This window comes from Mustela lutreola, chromosome 7, assembly GCF_030435805.1.
Source record: "Mustela lutreola isolate mMusLut2 chromosome 7, mMusLut2.pri, whole genome shotgun sequence".
Taxonomy (NCBI): domain Eukaryota; kingdom Metazoa; phylum Chordata; class Mammalia; order Carnivora; family Mustelidae; genus Mustela; species Mustela lutreola.
In genome coordinates, this window is record NC_081296.1 from 148011748 (window position 1) to 148028815 (window position 17068).

Consider the following 17068-nt stretch of genomic DNA (forward strand, 5'->3'; position numbering starts at 1 on the left):
GGTGGCTATGATTTCGTCCTTAGTGTTTGCCCCAGCAGAGTGATTTTCTGTCTTTTTTTTTTTTTTTTAGAAATGAGTCATAGTAGGAAATATATTTTATGTCATAACCCGTATGTATAAATATCAATTAGGTCAAGATGTGTTGGGATCCTCTGTCATTACTGATTTTTTTAAAAATGGTCTAACTGTTCTATAAATTGCCGAGAGAGGGATATTAATTTCTTGTATGATTGTGAAGTTATCTATTTCTCCCCTTTGTTACTTTTTCAAAGAATTTTAATTTTTAAGTCATCTCTATACCCAATATGGGGCTTGAACTCACAACCCCGAGACCCAGAGTTGCACGCTCTACTGAGTGAACCGGCTGCAAGTCCCTATTTCTCCCTTTTAGAACTGTCAGTCTTGCTTTGAGGCTCTAGTTGGCACAGACACCTTTATTATGGGTATGTCTTCTTTTGACTCTTTCATCTTTAGATGGTGTCTCTCTTCAACTCAAGTGATATTCTCTGTCCTGAAGCCCATTTTGTCTGGTATTGATAGAGCTACTCCAACCTGGTCATCCCTACGACTGGCATGTCACATCCTTTCCAACCCATTTACTTTCTGTCAATGTGACTTCATATTTAAAATGGGTCTCTGGTAGACATATATGTTTACCTGTGTCTCACTTCTTGTCCCATTCTAGTAACCTCTGCCTTCTGACTGGAGTGGTTGTCTGTTCCCACTTAACATAATTTATTTTTTATTTCCCCTTTGTCACCTCTGTTTTTAATTTCTCTTATTCACCTTTCCTGCTCATTTTTTAAAGATTTATTTATTTAGTTACTGATTTATGTATTTATTTTAGAGAGAGAGAGCTCGAGTGAATGGGGCATGGGGCAGAGAGAAAGAGAATCCTGAAACAGACTCCCCACAGAGTGCAGAGTCAGATGCAAGGGTCGATCCTGACCCTGAGATCATGATCTGAGCTGAAATAAAGCATCCAGTGCTTAACCAATTAAGTCACCTGGATGCTCTTTTTGGGAATTATTTGAATATTTTGGGAAATTCCATTTTAATCTACCCATTGACTTTTTAGCTACACCTCTTCGCACTCTGTCTTTTTAGTAATCATTCTGGGGATTATAACATACATCTTAATTTTTCACTTATGCTTCAGGTTAAAATTGGGTGATTCACATAAAATGTAAGAATTTTGCATCCATTTGGTGCACTTATCCTCATTCCCATCATCCTTACACTGCCACTGCAATATGTATTATAGTTGTATCAATTATGAATTCCACAAGACGGTGTTAAAATTTTTGCTTCAGACAGAAACGGGTAATTTTCTTTATATTTTTATTTATTTATTTAGAAGCAGGGGGAGGGATGGAGAGAGGGGGGAGAGAAAGAGAATCTCAAGCAGGCTCTGCACTGAGCATGGAGCCAGACACAGGACTCAAATTCATGACCTCACAAACTCACAACTCATACTCAGTTAAGCTGAGATCTTGAGCTTAACCAAAATAGAGTCAGACACTTAACCAACTGGGCCATGTAGGCACCCCAGAAATGGATAACTTTTTAAGTAAAGAGGAAAATGGTCTTTTGTATTTGCTATTTCTGATGCCATTCATTCATTCATGAAAATCTGAGATGTTCTCCTTCTTCCTTTGCCTTCAGACTGAAGAACTTCCTTTGGCATATCTTGTAGCACAGGTCTGGTGGGCACGAGTGACCGAAGTTTCCTTTATTTTAAAATGTCTGTATTTGAGGCACCTGGGTGGCTCAGTGGGTTAAAGCCTCTGCCTTTGGCTCAGGTCATGATCCCAGGGTCCTGGAATCGAGCCCCACATTGGGCTCTCTGCTCAGCAGGGAGCCTGCTTCCTCCTCTTTCTCTGCCTGCTTCTCTGCCTGCTTGTGATCTCTGTCTGTCAAATGAATAAATAGAATCTTTTAAAAAAGAAAATAAAGTGTCTTTATTTTATCTTTATTCTTGAAGAATACTTTTGCTGGATATAGACTTCTGGGTTGATAGTCTTTTTCCTTTCAACACTTCAAAGCTGTTGTTCCACTGTCCTCTGGCCTCCATGGTTTTCGATAAGATGTCTGCAGTCATTCAACGATTGATTTCCTTGTATATAATGCATTGTTTTTCCTCTGTCTGCTTTCCAGCTGTTGCCTTGATCTAGTTTCCAGGAGTGTTTTGTGATGTGTCCCAGACATAGCTTTCTTTATCCTATTCAGATGTGCTGAGTCTCTTGAAATTTTAATTTGTGTTTTTCTTCAAGTGTGAGAAGTTTTCAGCTATTATTTCTTCAGATAACATTCTCCACCCTGTTCTCTTCCTTTCCTCTGGAATTCTTAAACCTCTGATATTGTTTTACTCTCCTTGAGGCACTGTTTTATTGTCTTTATTTTCTCTCTCTCTTTCAGATTGGAAAATTTTTATTCATCCCTTTTGAAGTTTATGGATTATTTTTCCTTCTCATTCTGAGTCCAGTGAATTTTTTCATTTCAAATACTGTGGTTTTCAGTTCTGAAATTTTCATTTGATTAACTTAAAATGTATAATTCAGAGGTTTTTTAGTATGTGCACAAAATTGTACAATCGTCACCACTACATAATTCTAAAACATTTCATTACTCCCAAAAAACCCACAATATTCATTGTTAATCACTCCCATTCCCTCTTCATTCCAGGTGCTGGCAACTACTAATCCACTTTCTGTCTTTATAGAAATCTCCTATATATAATTCCTATTATAGAAATTTCCTATAGTTGAATCATAAAATATGTGGTCTTTATGTCTGGTTTCTTTCACTTAAGAATATGTTCAAGGTTTATTCATGTGGTAGCCTATACCACTGCTTCATTTTTTTAATGGCTGAATAATATTCCATTGCGAATATACCACATTTCGTTAACCCACTCATCAGTTGGATTTTTTCCTACTTTTTAACTATTATGAATAATGCTGCCAATTAGTTCATTTTTATATTTTATATCTCTTGGTTGAGACATCCTATCTTTTCTTTGTCAGAACATACTTTTCTTGTTTTTTTTTTTAAAGATTTTATTTATTTATTTGACAGACAGAGATCACAAGTAGGCAAAGAGGCAGCAGAGAGAGAGAGAGAGGAGAAAGCAGGCTCCCTGGGAGCCCAATGTGGGGCTTGATCCCAGGACCCTGAGATCATGACCAGAGCCGAAGGCAGAGGCTTTAACCCACTGAGCCACCCAGGTGCCCAGAACATATTTTTCTTTACCTCACTGAATATTGTTATAATAGCTGCTTTAAAGATCTCATCTAATCATTCCAATATCCGGGTCATTTTAAGGTTGGTTTCCATTGATTGACATTTTTTTTTGAGAATAGGTGGCATTTTCCTGGCTCTGCATATACAGAGTAATTTTGGATTGTATTCTGGACATTATGGGTGTTCTGTTGTAGAGACTCTGGATTTGGTGACATTGTTTTGAAGATGGTTGATGTTTTTGTTTCAGCAGGAACTAACTTGGTTAGATTCAAACACTTGTGGTGGGTGGGAGCCCAGATTTTAGTTCAAGCTGCTTTTAATGTGCCACACACCTGTGTGGTTTGGAGGTTGGCCAGAAACTTGGGCAGAGTTAACACACACAATTTTATGTACTCCTTCTCTGGCTCTCTCCATTATAGGGTTCCTCCCCACTATCCAGCCACTTTGGTTGTCCAAGCCTCCATCTTCTGGTTCCTCAGTCCAGAGGGACAATAGGCTTCCTACTGAAATCTACAACCCTGTCCCCCAATCACAAATGTGCCTGCCTCCAGGGAAAAGCCACAAAAATGGGAAATTGCCCTATGTGGGTTGATTCTTATAGGTTAAAAAAAAAAGATTTTATTTACTTATTTGAATGCGAGAGAGAGAGAGCATGAACAGAATGAGGGGCAGAGGGAGAAGCAGAATTCCCACTGAGTAGGGAGTCTGATGTGGATCTTAGGACACTGAGATCATGACCTGAGCCAAAGGCAGTTGCTTAACTGACTGGGCCCCCCCCCCCCCAGGCACCCCTCTTCTAGGTTTTAATGTTTCTCCAAAACCCGCCTGCTTATGTTTACTCTCCAGGACCCTCAAGATGTTGTTTTTGCTATTTTGTCCATAGTTTGTTTATTTGTAGACATTGTCTGTGGGAAGGTTGGTTTGTGAGGAATTTACTCCTCCATGCAGAAGATGAAAACATATATATGCATGTGTGTATGAATATATGTGTATATTTGAATATATTAATATATTTGAATATATAGTCAAATACATGTATATTTGACTAGATATTTAAAACAAATAGTTTCTGAATCAATACTTACCCTACTCCATGTTTACACATGATATACTCTGATATTTTCTGCTCTGCTCCATGGTATTTCATTTAAAAAATGCTGGTTTCAGTCCCTTGCTAAATTGATTTCATGAGCTAAGAGTGGGTCACGACCCACAGTTTGACCCATGGTTCTCTAATGTCTGGCAGGCAAGGGGCAGGTGCTCTTACTAGAAGAGCTCATTGAAAAAAATGCAAGAGGTCTCCCCTCCCCCGCCCCAGTTTTTGAACATCCTGGGAGCAGGGTCGTCGTAATGGACGTTCTCACAGATGGGTGAACATCTGTGTCCCCTCCCCTCCCCCTCCACCCCTGCCCCCACCCTAGGTCCTGCAGTGACCAAAACCCAAAGTAAGAGTCCTCCAGGGTCCAGGGTTTGCTGCTACACGTCATTCACAGGCTTTTGCTTGCATGGCTCTGACCCCACAAGGCAGCAACATAACGGTGTAAACTTTTTATTTCACTAAATGAGGACATTTAAAAATAATGACCATCTACTCAAGCCATCATTTTGTTAAAAAAAAAAAATCACAAAACACCAGCTAGACCATCTCAGAACAAGGCAGAGAACTGAAGTCAAATTCATTCTGTGCATCATGAAAACGCACTCCATGGTGGGGTGTTTGGGAGCCTGTGATCCAGCCAGGGACACCGGAGGCGGGCCTAGAAAGACACTGGGAGGTTTCAGAATCCCCCTCCCTCTTGTGTCAGGCCCAGAACAGGGTGGACATTTGCCCAGGGTCCCACACCTGAAAAAGAGAAAATGTTTTCCAGTTTTTCCGCAGAAAATTCACCAAAATTCCTAGTAGCTCTGACTGCAGACACAGCGCTTGCTCCCAGATCCCATCTGTGCTCCGTAGGCTCCCCAGATCACTGAGCTCATTTCACTAACTGCCGCCCGTCCCCTGGGGTGGCTTTCTCTGCCCTGCTTGCCACCACCCAGATACGCAGGGCCTTGTGGTGGAGCACAGAGACGGGGACGGGAAGAGGACCCCGCCAGCCAGGCCAGGTGGGTGTGCTCCCACCACCCCCGCCCCCGCAGACCCGCCCTGCTCCCAGCCGCTTGGGAGGCCCAGAGCCCCATTAGTGCTTGCATAATGGATGCCTCTCTGCTTGGAAATCACCAGCCCATCTTACTTAATGACGATGAGAGAAGCAGGATGCCGGTGCTCTGCTCCTGAGGCTGGTCTCTGCCTCCTAGCCCCCTTGGAGGAGGGGCGGCCAGGGGCTCCCGCCGGGAGGAACTGGCCAGGTGTCTTTCTTCTTCGCAAAGACTGGGTGAGCATCTTCTCCCTCCCAACCTCAGGCCGTCCTGCTGAGGGCCAGGGTACTGGGCCTCTGAACCATGCCCAGGGTGGATGGGGTGGGCAGGAAGAGCTTGGGTCGGGGAAGAGCCGTTCTCAGGGCTAAGAAGGGCCAGGGTCGGAGGGATGGAGTGAGGCAGAGCTCCAAGCAAAGAACAGAGGGCTTGGAAGCGACAGGGTGGGATTCTAGGGGTGGAGGACTTTCCTTCGCCCTCAGAAAGGGTCTGGTCACCAGAGCCAGCCATGCGGGCACGGCCTAGCACCCATCCCTGCTCTTTGCCACAGGGTCCTGGCAGGGCCTGGAGTCAGCTGATGCACCTGGTTTGGCCGTGGCCATTGTTAAGATTCAAGTACTTATTAGGACTCAGGACATTTCTGTACCGCTCCGTATTGCTGGAAGGCTGCCTCTTCTCACAGTCCCCCGCTGAGTGCACTCTATTGTCCTGCCACCCGGCCTCCTTCCAGGGACCCTCCGACCTCCCCATGTCTAGCAAGGAAAGGGCTCCTGCCAGACACATCAGGGGCTCCAGGCCCTTGCTGCAGGCCTGGCCATACCGGCTATTGCAGAGTTCATGAAGTCCTTTGGGCCATCTTTATGCCGGGCTGCTGGCTGCATGACCGCCCACTTACACCTTGTCTGCTCGTGGGGACAAGCCAAGGATGTCAGCCTTGCTCATGGGTGACCCACAAGCACAGGGGTAAGGAGCTGTCCTGGTGCATCCTTGGGGAGCCTTGGGTCAGAAGAAGATGCAGAAAGAAAGGGCTGGAGAGGGGGGTGGGAGGTTGGGGGTTGGGGGTGGGGGGTGGGCACGTTGCTGGCATCCCCCTGAATGGTGGAGAAAGTTGAGAGCGAAAATTCTAATTGCAAATCCCACTGACAGCTTGAGTTGAGGGGAAAGATGAGCTAAATTTAACCTAGTCAGTTAAAGAGCCAGAAATGCAATTTACTAATTAGCTTAAAATGGAAACGAGTCCAGTGACCATAAAGAGATTTTCTAGTTACAAAATACAAAAAAAAAAAAAAAAAGAGGTTGTTCCTTTCTTCATACTGACATGCATTTTTATATTCTAATACTGTTATATAATTAGGAACGTAGCCTGCTGGCACAGTGTTAAGACAGGCAGAGCATCACAGCCCGCTCGTAAAGTTCCAGGAGGCTGTGTGCCCATGGCAAATTCATTTTCTAATTACGGAGCATCAGGAGGGATCCGGTCTGGATTCTCAGAGAATGCAGAGCCCACTGGGCACCCAGACAAGGTCCCACACTGGAGTTCCTCTCCACGGCACTGGGGGCACAGGGGCCCAGAGGAGGGGGTGGGGCATCTGGCAAGGAGGGAGGAGGGGTCCCCAGAATGGGAGGCATCTGAGATGACCCCTGAGAGAAGGTGACTGGGAAAATGCAGAGTGTATCCGCAGCCTGTTTAGGCTGTTGTAACATGATACTACAGCCTGGGGGGCTTAGACTCCAGAGATTTGCCCTCTGGAAGGTGAAGATGGAGGTGCCAGCAAGTCTGATTTCTGGGGAGACTCTCCGGTCCTGCAGATAGCCACCTTCCCATCGCCTGCTCACATGGAGAAGAGAGAAAGCTCTCGTGTCTTCCTTTTCTTAGAAGGACACCAGTCCTGTCACATGAGGGCCCTACCCCGTGACCTCATTTAACCTTGAGTCCCTCCTTCTCTCCAAATGAGGGTGCATCAAGGGTTAGGGCTCCCATATAGCAAATTGGGGGACAAAATTCAGTCTGTAGCAGGCAGCAACGAGAAGAAACAGCATGAAGTCTGAGATGGAACAGAGTGGGTGGGTGTGTACCCCGAGAATGAAGGGTTTCATGTCACAGGTGAGCAGGCTGAGACGTGCTAGACTCCCCACTGGAGGGTCTGACTTGAACCCATCACATCAGTTCTCAGGTCGGGTTACTCTTCGGTCTCCAGGCAGTGGGGGGTTCCTGGGGACTTCTGAGCAGGGTGGCGATGGCATTCGAGCTGCATTTTAGCAGACCAACCTGGCCATGCTTGGAGGATACATTTCCATTACCATGGGATGCACTTCGTTGAATATCATTTTTGGACCAATTTGGGAGGCATGCCTAAAACAGGGGTCTAACTTCTGAGCCTCTGCTGTTTCCCAAATAAAGGCAGTGCTGGGGTAGCAACAAAGACTTTGAACACAACATTTGTAGATGGGTCCAGGACATTATAGTCATCGCACAAAAGGTAGCATTTGGGAGAAAGTGTCTCTTAGCAAATTTGCATGGTACAGTTTATGTTTTTACTCTTCCATTTGAAACAGATGGTTTTCCCAAACTATGGCTATCTTTTAAGAATATTTCCTGCTGCTGTAATTTGGTGCAATAAAATGTCCTTTGGGCAAAAATAAAATCTTAGCAGATAAAACAGATGTTCATATATTAAATATGTAGAAAAGTGTGTCCTTGAGGTCCTCATAGTTGGAACTGAAAAGAGGGAAGTCCTATCTGTTTTAAGTAGAGAAAGTGTAAAAACCTGTGAAATTAATTACTGCAGAATCCAAATGACGTCTAGATGAACATGTCATTATCCCATTCATCGGATATGGTTAGTTTTTAATCAGTAAATGACATCATCAAAAATGCACATAATCATGTAATTAAGGACCACATCACAGTATATAGTATATAAATGAATTCTAAGTTGTTGTCATTCGTAATATTGGTCATAAATTAATCCCTCTCTTCCCAAATGGCTATATGTTGGCCATAAATTTGTTCTCAAACTACCTTTCCTGCCAACACCTCTATTTCTTGTCAGAGTGGCCAATATATTAAAAATAGGAGCCTACACATTGACACACTATGGGGATTTTTTTTCCTGGCAGGTTTACTAGAAGGCCCTTCTTACTGGAAGCTCCAACTACATTGTCCCAAGCCTTCCGCCAGTTTTCAAGTGCAAGAATTAGAGTTCTTCAGAAACCCACCTACTATGTAAAAACAAAGTAAAAAGACACATAAATCTTTAACCTCTTTGATGTTTTTCCTATTAAAAAGGAAGGTCCTTTAAGGGCAGGAGCTGAGAGTTCACCTTCATTGCTACAGCACCTGACTTTCAGAAGAAGGTTCCCAGTAAATGTCTGTAGAATGAATACGCGAGCAAACAAACAAACTAAAGAACAAATACACAAATTGAAGCTCTGGAAGTTAGATTAAAATGCACATTAGCTTTTATAATTAACTTCAGTTCATTAAAGCCATAGTGCACATATTTTTAAAAACCAGGTAGATTTACAAGGCTTAATACCAAAAAAAAAAAAAAAAAAAAAAGGGCAATTAGCTCCCTCCTGCTATCCCCGCATTCGAACCTCCCAGACGTAACTGCTACTTCCAAATATTGTATCTCTTCCTTTTGGTATGCATTTATCTTTCTTGAAATAGCATCCTGATTCTTCCTGATCTTCTAGGTTCAGGAATGAAGGTTCAGGAGGATGAAGACCTAGCTCTCATTTACGTGGCTCGTTACACGCCCACACGTCCACACACACTCCTCCCCCTCTATCCAGTGTAGTAGTCATGCTTTAATTTATTAGTATTATTACTCAAGTATAAAAAACATAGTGGCATATTAGTTTCAGGAGTATAATGTAATGGTTCAACAATTCTGTGCATAAGTCAGTGTTCATCATAAGTGTATTTTATTTTTTAAAGAGATTTTATTTCTTTATTTGACACAGAGACAGAGGGAGAGAGCACAGGTAGGTAGAGCAGCAGGCAAAGGGAAAGGGAGAAGCAGACCCCCTCCTGAGCAGGGAGCCTGAGGTGGGGCTTGATCCCGGAACCCTGGGATCATGACCTGAGCTGAAGGCAGATGCTTAAACACCTGAGCCACCCACACACCCCATGATAAGTATATTCTTAATCCTTTTCCCCTATTTCACCTCCACCTCCGACCATCAATTTGTTCTCTATAGTCAGAGTCTGAGTTTTTGCCTCTTTTTTCTTTCATTTGTTTTGTTGCTTAAATTTCACATATGAGTAAAATCTGGTATTTTCCTTCTCTCACTTATTTTAGCATTATACCCTCTAGACCCATCCATGTTGTTGCAAATGGCAAGATTCTGTTCTTTTTTATGGGTGCATAAATATAAGAATATATCTTACCTCTTCTTTATCTGTTCATTTGTTGGTGGACACCTGGGCTGTTTCTGTATCTTGGCTGTTAATGAATAATGCTGCAATAACCATAGGGTCGCATACATCTTTGTGAATTAGTGTTTTTGTTTTCTCTGGGTAAATAACCAGTAGTGGAATTACTAGGCTGTATACTAGTTCAATGTTTAATTTTTTTGCAAGCATCTCCGTGCTGTTTTCCACAGTAAGCCTATCAGTATGCATTCCCAACAACAGTGCACAGTTTCCTTTTTCTCCACATCCTTGGCAACACTTGTTTCTCGTGTTTTTTATTCCAGCCATTCTGACAGGTGTGAGGTGATCTCTCATCGTGGTTTGGATTTGCATTTTTCTGATGCGGAGTGATGCTCAGCATCTTTTCATGTACCTATTGGCCATCCATATGTCTTCTTTGGAAAAAAGTCCCTTTATGTCTTCTTATTTTCTCTCTATTTTTTAATGGGATTATTTGTTTTTTTGGTTTTGAGTTGTATCAGTTCTTTATATATTTGGGATACTAACCCTTTACTGAATACATCATTTGCAAGTATCTTCTCCCATTCAATAGGTTGTCTTTATACATTGTTGATGGTTTCCTTTGCTATACAGAAGCTTTTTATTTTGGTGTAATCCCAATAGTTGAATTGTGCTTTCGTTCCCCTTGCCAGAGCAGACATATTTAGAAAAATGTTTCTATGGTTGATGTCAAAAAGATTATTACCTAGGTGTTCTAGGAATTTCATGGTTTGGGGTCTCATATTTAGGTCTTTAAGTGATTTTGGGTTTATCTTGTGTCTGGTCCAGCTTCATTCTTCTGCTCATAGCTGTCCAGTTTTCCCAACATTTGCTGAAGAGACTTTTCCCCATTGTATGCTCTTGCCTCCTTTGTCATAAAGTAATTGACCATATAAGCATGGATTTATTTCTGGACTCTCTATTCTGTTCCTTTGATCTATATGTCTATTTTTGTGCCAGTACCAAACATTTTTTTTAAAGATTGATTTATTTTTGAGAGAGAGAGAGAGAGAGAGAGCGCAAACATGTGTGGTGATAGGGGCAGAGGAAGGGAAAGAATCCCAAGCAGACCCCCCACTGAGCACAGAGTCCCACCTGGGGCTCAATCCCATGACCCTGAGATCATGACCTGAGCAGAAATCAAGAATCGGATGCCCAACTGCATGAGCCATCAAGGTGCCCCCCAAACTTTTTTGATTACGACAACAATGTCGTATATCTTGAAATCTGGAATTGTAATACCTCCAGTTTTATTCTTTTTCAAGATCGCTTTGGCTACTTGGCATCTTTTGTGGTTCCACACAAATTTTAGGATTATTTGTTCCAGTTCTGTGCAAAGTGTTATTGGTACTCTGATAGGGACTGGATTGAATCTGTAGATCATTTTGGGTAGTATGGGCATTTTAGCAATATTGGTTTCCCCAATCCATGAACATGGAATATCTTTCCATTTGTCTGGGTCATCTTCAATTTCTTCCATCAGTGTTTTATAGTTTTCAGAGTATCGGTCTTTTACCTCCTTGGTTAAGTTTATGTCATGTCATTATTTTTTATTTGATCACTATGTGTTTATATTATTCTGATGATGCAATGCTTTCCATGGTTAAGCCGTGTAGTATATGATTGAATTTCCTTTCTTCTACATTTTTTTTTTGTTTGTTTTACTGGAATAACTAACTGTCTTTGGTTTTACATGTATCTGTCACTAAGTCATTCCCAAATACTCCAGCTTCTGTGTAAATCTCCTCTCAATAGTTTCCAGTTCCATCTTCTTGGTGTCATTTCTCCAGTACCTCCGTCCTCAGGCAGGCATCTGACTGGCTACCTACTAGAACGACAGTTATTGTGCATGGAACAGCTGATGTCTTGAGATCTCTTGTCCCATCTTCCTGGGGGTTCCTTTCACCTCTCTGCTGGATCTGATTCCCTATTGTCATCGTTGTTGTTGTTTGGATCCTATATCTTTTTCTTTCTTGGCAACTCCCTTGTTTTGCTGGACCACATCCTGCAGTAGCTTCCTGAGAATGGAGGCACACAGGAGCTAAATTTTGAGAGCTTGCAGGACTGAAAATATCTTGAGTCTACTCACACACCTGATCTGCTGGTTTGTCTGGGCCTGTGATCATAGGTTGAAAACAAGCAGCCCTCCAAGACTCAACTTTTTGCATTTCTTTATCATCAGCAGGTAATAAGCGCTATGCATTGCTACTTGGAAATCCAAGTAAATCCATTCTGGTTCTCTATCCTTTGTCTGAGACCCTTTGTTCACCCTGGGAGTTTTCTGGATGATTTCCTTATCCCCCATGTTCTAGAGTGTCTCAGGGTAGAAACTTGGTTTTCTCTCTCTCCATTGTGTTGCACATGTCGTAGGTCCTTCCAATCTAGGAATCTCTGTTCCTTTGTCCTGGGATTTTTTTCTTGAATTATTTCTTTGATGATTTCTCTAATTCTATTTTTGCTTTCTGAAATTCCTGTTTTTAGACACTGAATTTTCCAATAGGATTACTAGATCCCCCCCCCCTACATTCTATATTGCTTTATCTTTTTGTGTTATTTTGGGAGGAGATTTCCTTAACTCTATTTAGCCTCTTCTATGCACATCTTATTTCTGCGGTAATACTTCGATTCCCTAAAACTCTCTTTTATCATCTGACTCTATCACCTTGTCCTCATCTTGCAGCTGCAATAACTTGGATCATTGAGAATGTCGATGATTGTTTTATTTTCTTCTGTTCTCCATATTGTTTCTTTCCTCATATCCCCCTCCTTTTATCCTTTTATATGTTCTCAAATCCACTGATGAGACTTATCAACAAGAGAGACTTCCCTGTGATTTCTGACCTTCCCCACCTCCAGGTCTTTTCCTGAGTCTGTCATATTCCCTGAAGTAGGATCTCCCATACTCTGCTCTGAAGAGCAGATACTTGGCTGCCCAGATTCTCAGAGCCGAGGGTGGGAAGAAATTGGGGTGATGGCTTCTCATTCAGCCTTAGGCAATGGATTCTTTCTCCTTTTGAGGATGGTGCTCCCTGGTATCCATTGGTGTAGAGAACCCCTTAGTTCCCCTGTTGCCAAGATTAAACTTCCAATCTTCTGCAGAGAGAAGAAGGGCATCAGGAAGGGTCTAACTGCTTTTGTCAAAGTCACCTTGGGCTGCAATAACAAAACACCTTGACAAGCAGAGGGGCTTACACAACAGAAATTTATTTGCTCCCAGTCCTGGAGGCTGGAAGTGCAAGATCAGGGTGCCAGCAATGCTGGTTCCTGCGGGTGGGAGGGAGCGCTTCCTGCCTGCTGACAGTGGTCTTCTCATGGTGTCCTCACATGATGGAGTTGGAGAGGGTGGTGGGCAGAGAGAGATCTTCCTCTTATAAAGCTTCCAATCCTACCAGATTAGGGCCCACCGTCATGACCTCATTTGACCCTAATTACTTCCTAGAGCCCTCAGGTTACACATAGCCGCTCAGGTTAGGGCCTCAGGAATTCGAGGACACACAGTTCTGTCTGTATCAGCTTCCTAAGCATACTTTTGGCCAATACTTCTGTGCCCCTCATTTCCATAGGTAGTGGTGCTGCCCATGCTTGACTCTTTGTGTGTGTGGGGGGGCTCTGTGGTAGCAAATGGGGTGCTTCTTTGGTTGTCCCACCCTTACTGGCCTCAGCTGCAGTTTGTTGGGGGTACATGAGCCCTGACTTGTCTTGTCCTGGTCCCCAGCTTGTGGTTCCCCTTCTGTCCTCTCTGCCTGTGGGTGTGAAGAGCTTCAGAAGAACATGCTCGGTCTTCTTCCTTCCCCTGGAAAGCCACTATTAGATCTTCTTTTCGAGGATAATTATGTTGCCAATCAAGACTTGTTGAACAAATGAATGAAATCTCACTTTTTGGTGGCTTTACACCCATTTTATCCTTCTCACCCTCTCTTCTTCCCAGAAGATGTGCCTTCCCTCCTCCTGTCCAAGGACACTCTCCTGCATACTGTGTCCTCCGGAAGCCTGTCCCAGTAGCCACCTCCCGCGTTCTTGAATCATCACCACCTTCCCTTCCTCTGAGTCTTTCTTCCTCCCAACACCTCTGCTTGCTCTTCCCGTCCTGACAATGTCCCTTCCCCATGCTGCCCCTGAGGTGGGCTTTCCTGCTCCTTTCCCCTCTTCCCTTGTGACTGCCTGGTCCTAACCACCTCCAGTCCTCAGGCCTTGCCAGTGCTCAGCTGTCCAGCCTCCGTGTCCCCAGTGGCATCCTCACTGCCAGAGCCATGGCCTCTTGCAGGCCCCCCGTCCCTTCCTGACAACCCACTCTGCCCCCAACCCCTTGTCTCTTAGAAGACATCCTCCCTCCGTGTCCTCTGAATCAGCAACCTGGTCTGACCAGCCCATTTCCCACCCAGCTGGGAGGCCTGCACCCAGGCCTTTACCACCTCACTGGGAAATATGCTAGGCATCCACTAGTTTGTTTTCATGACCTCAGGGTCTCCTGGTCCAGTTGACATGCCCTGCCCCATCAGCCTTCTGGAAGCACAGCCTAACTGTGTGGTGTTCAAGGGGATTCTTACTGCCCCTGGGCCAAGCCCAACCCCTTTGTAGGTAGGGGCCTCCCCCCTGCCAGTGGGGCCGCCAGTTTGACCTCCTCTCCCACGCTTGACTTGAGCAGAGCTGGATGGCTTACCATTTCCCAGATAGGCTGGGCATGCAAGCCTCTTCCCTGGATGGCTTTCCCTTGTCTTGCCACTGTCTTGTCTCCCAGGCCATTAGGACTGGAGCTCTGGGTCCATCCACCCTGGGCTCCTCTCCATCTGCCCCAGCCACTGGGGAGGCAGTAGTCCTCATGCCTTCACGTGTCCCAAGCCCAAGCAGCAAAGACTTTCTGCATGTGCACGATGAGTAAGGTGCGTTTGGACCTGGGGCTGCACCCTCCAGGATGTCCGAGGCCCCCTACCTTATCTCGGTGTTCTTCCTTCCCGCGGGCAGCAGGCGTCAGCTTTTACTCGAGTGAAGTCTCCCCTTCCCTCCCGCTGGCTCTTATCTCATCCTCAGTGGCAGAGGGAATCGTCAAAGCACAACAGGGAGGGTCTGGGCCTGATCAGACCAGATTTTAATCTTGTCTTCACCACTCACCAGCCCTGTGACCTCAGGCCCGGCACCTGCCTCTGCTACAGGGGAGTTTCCCTATATGTGTAAAAAAAAAAAAAAAATTTTTTTTTTTGTTTAAGTTTTTATTTATTTATTTTGTAGAGAGAGCTAAAGAGAGCAGGGGTGGGGGAGTGGGGAAGGAGCAGAGGGAGAGGGACAAGCAGTCTGCACGCTGGGCACAGAGCCTTATGTGGGGCTGGACCCCATTACCCTGAGATTGTGACCTGAGCCTAAATCAACAGTCCGACACTGAGCCACCTAGGCAGCCCCCTATGTGTGAAACTGAGGCAGTACTCCCTACCCCACAGGCTTGTAGCTTGGGCTGGAGCTGATTCACAGAGGGCAACTGGGGTGTATCCCCGACGGGCTCCTGTGTGCCTTGGTCCCCTCCTGTGTGTTTGTTTGCTGTGTTCCCATGCATATGCTCCCTCCTGGACCCTGAGACCCCCAGGGGGTGCGCTGGCGCCTTATTCCCCTCTGTGTCCTCTGTTCTGGGCACACAGTAGTCCCTCAGTGTGTGCAAGGGAGTGAACCAATGGTCAGCTCCCTCTTTGAGATGAAGCATTCAGTGAACAAGCCATGACTGAGAGGGGAGCTGCATGGCCTCGCCAGTGATCCCTCGTTAGAAGACCCTTTAACCCTTCGTCTTCTCCAGTAGGATAGCTGGAGTCGGAAGTCCAAAGGCAAATATTTTGGCAAGTCTTCCAGGACTCTTGGTTAATTACAAATGAGTACCGTGTGGCTAGCCCACAGAGATGTGAAAGCCCCTGCTGCGGGTGGTGGGAAGGAACCAGGCAAACCTCAGAAACAGGTCTATTTACTTGGCGTTCCAGATAAATATTCAGATTTCTGGCAACTTTCTTTCTTGCAGCTTTGATGCCATGAGGCAGTTTAAGGTAGAACTTTGAATACACCTGTGTGAATCTCAGTAATTTTTAAAACATACGATACAGATAGATTCTAAGTTTTTCCACGCTAGCTGGGATTACCGTATAACTTGTCATCCAAACCAGAATACCCCAGAGTCCCAGGGGGACTGCTGCTGATCACCCCGGGCACGGGCCCAAGGCCAGCTGCCTCGCACTCCGGGACAAACAGCCGACCTAACCCTGGTGTCTCTAACTGTGGTTAGTCGGTCGTATGCCAAGAACTGCCATGAAACCTCGCGGGTAACACAATGGAGAACACGAACTCAGATTCCCAAAAATGACGTCATGCAGCGGAGCCGGTGCAACGGACGTTTTGTTCGCAATCGGCTGCAACACCCGTATGACTCTTCAGAAACCCAGACAATCACAATGCCGAGTCTCCTCGAGGAAACAAAATTTTAAAAGGGGGAAAATGGAATATGACTTGTAAATTTCTGCTTCATTTCAGAAACTCCCAGATTCATAAATTATTCTGATGGAGGCAAATCCTCAAGAACCTTTTTGAGTGAATGACCCGAGAGGAACAAAGCCATGGGTATCTCAGATCATGAGAAGTGTTCGTGTCCATCCGGACTACGAGCACATTAAGTTGGAAGGCTCAGATGTTCTCGGTTCTGCGGTGCCGCTGTGGGGTAATGAGGCCGGAGAGGCTCTCCACACACAGAAGCTGTGTGTGCGGCTTCTGCACCTGCGTATCTCAGCTGTCCCTGCCTGGCCAGGACAGGTGCTGCACAGGTAGTCAGGTTCCCCGCACTGCAGCTGACTCACCTTTGTGAGATGGGCTTTGGATCTGCCCCCAAACGTGAGGACGAGGCTCCCAGGGGCGAAGCCAGGGTGAGCGCTATGGAGGCTCCATGCCAGCTGCTGGGGGGCTGGCGAACAATCGTGAAGGACCGTGAGAGGAACAGGGGCCACGAAGGACTCCGAAAGCTGTCTGCATATCCTGGACTTCGCTTTGTGGGTTTCTTTCTCTCCCATTGGGAGAACAGCTATAAAACTGGAATGAGTAGAAGAAACCCCCCTGGAGGCATTGTCAAGAGCCCAAAGGCAGGTGAGAAATGACAGAGGCTCCTTAGTGACAGCAAATACGTCGACAAACCATCTTGAACCTCACCAGACGGGCGTTGCAGAAAACTGGGAAGGGAAAAGTGTCATAATTTCCCCCAAAGCAGAAAAAGTTGGATTCTGGAAAATACGGATGATAAATTTGATATTAATA

At 45.0% G+C, this 17068-nt stretch overlaps 1 protein-coding gene across 2 annotated transcripts in view; it reads left to right on the forward strand.

Annotated features, from left to right (window-relative positions):
• EML1 (EMAP like 1) overlaps positions 1-17068 on the forward strand; it is a 173003-nt gene that overhangs the window by 25553 nt on the left and 130382 nt on the right. Inside the window, exon 1 of one of the 2 annotated variants that reach the window (XM_059183092.1) lies at positions 5507-5615. The exons of the other annotated variant lie outside the window; for it this stretch is intronic. The gene's annotated coding sequence lies outside the window, so the exon portion shown is untranslated. Of the gene's footprint in view, positions 1-5506; positions 5616-17068 lie in introns of those variants that run through there. 2 annotated transcript variants of the gene reach the window in all.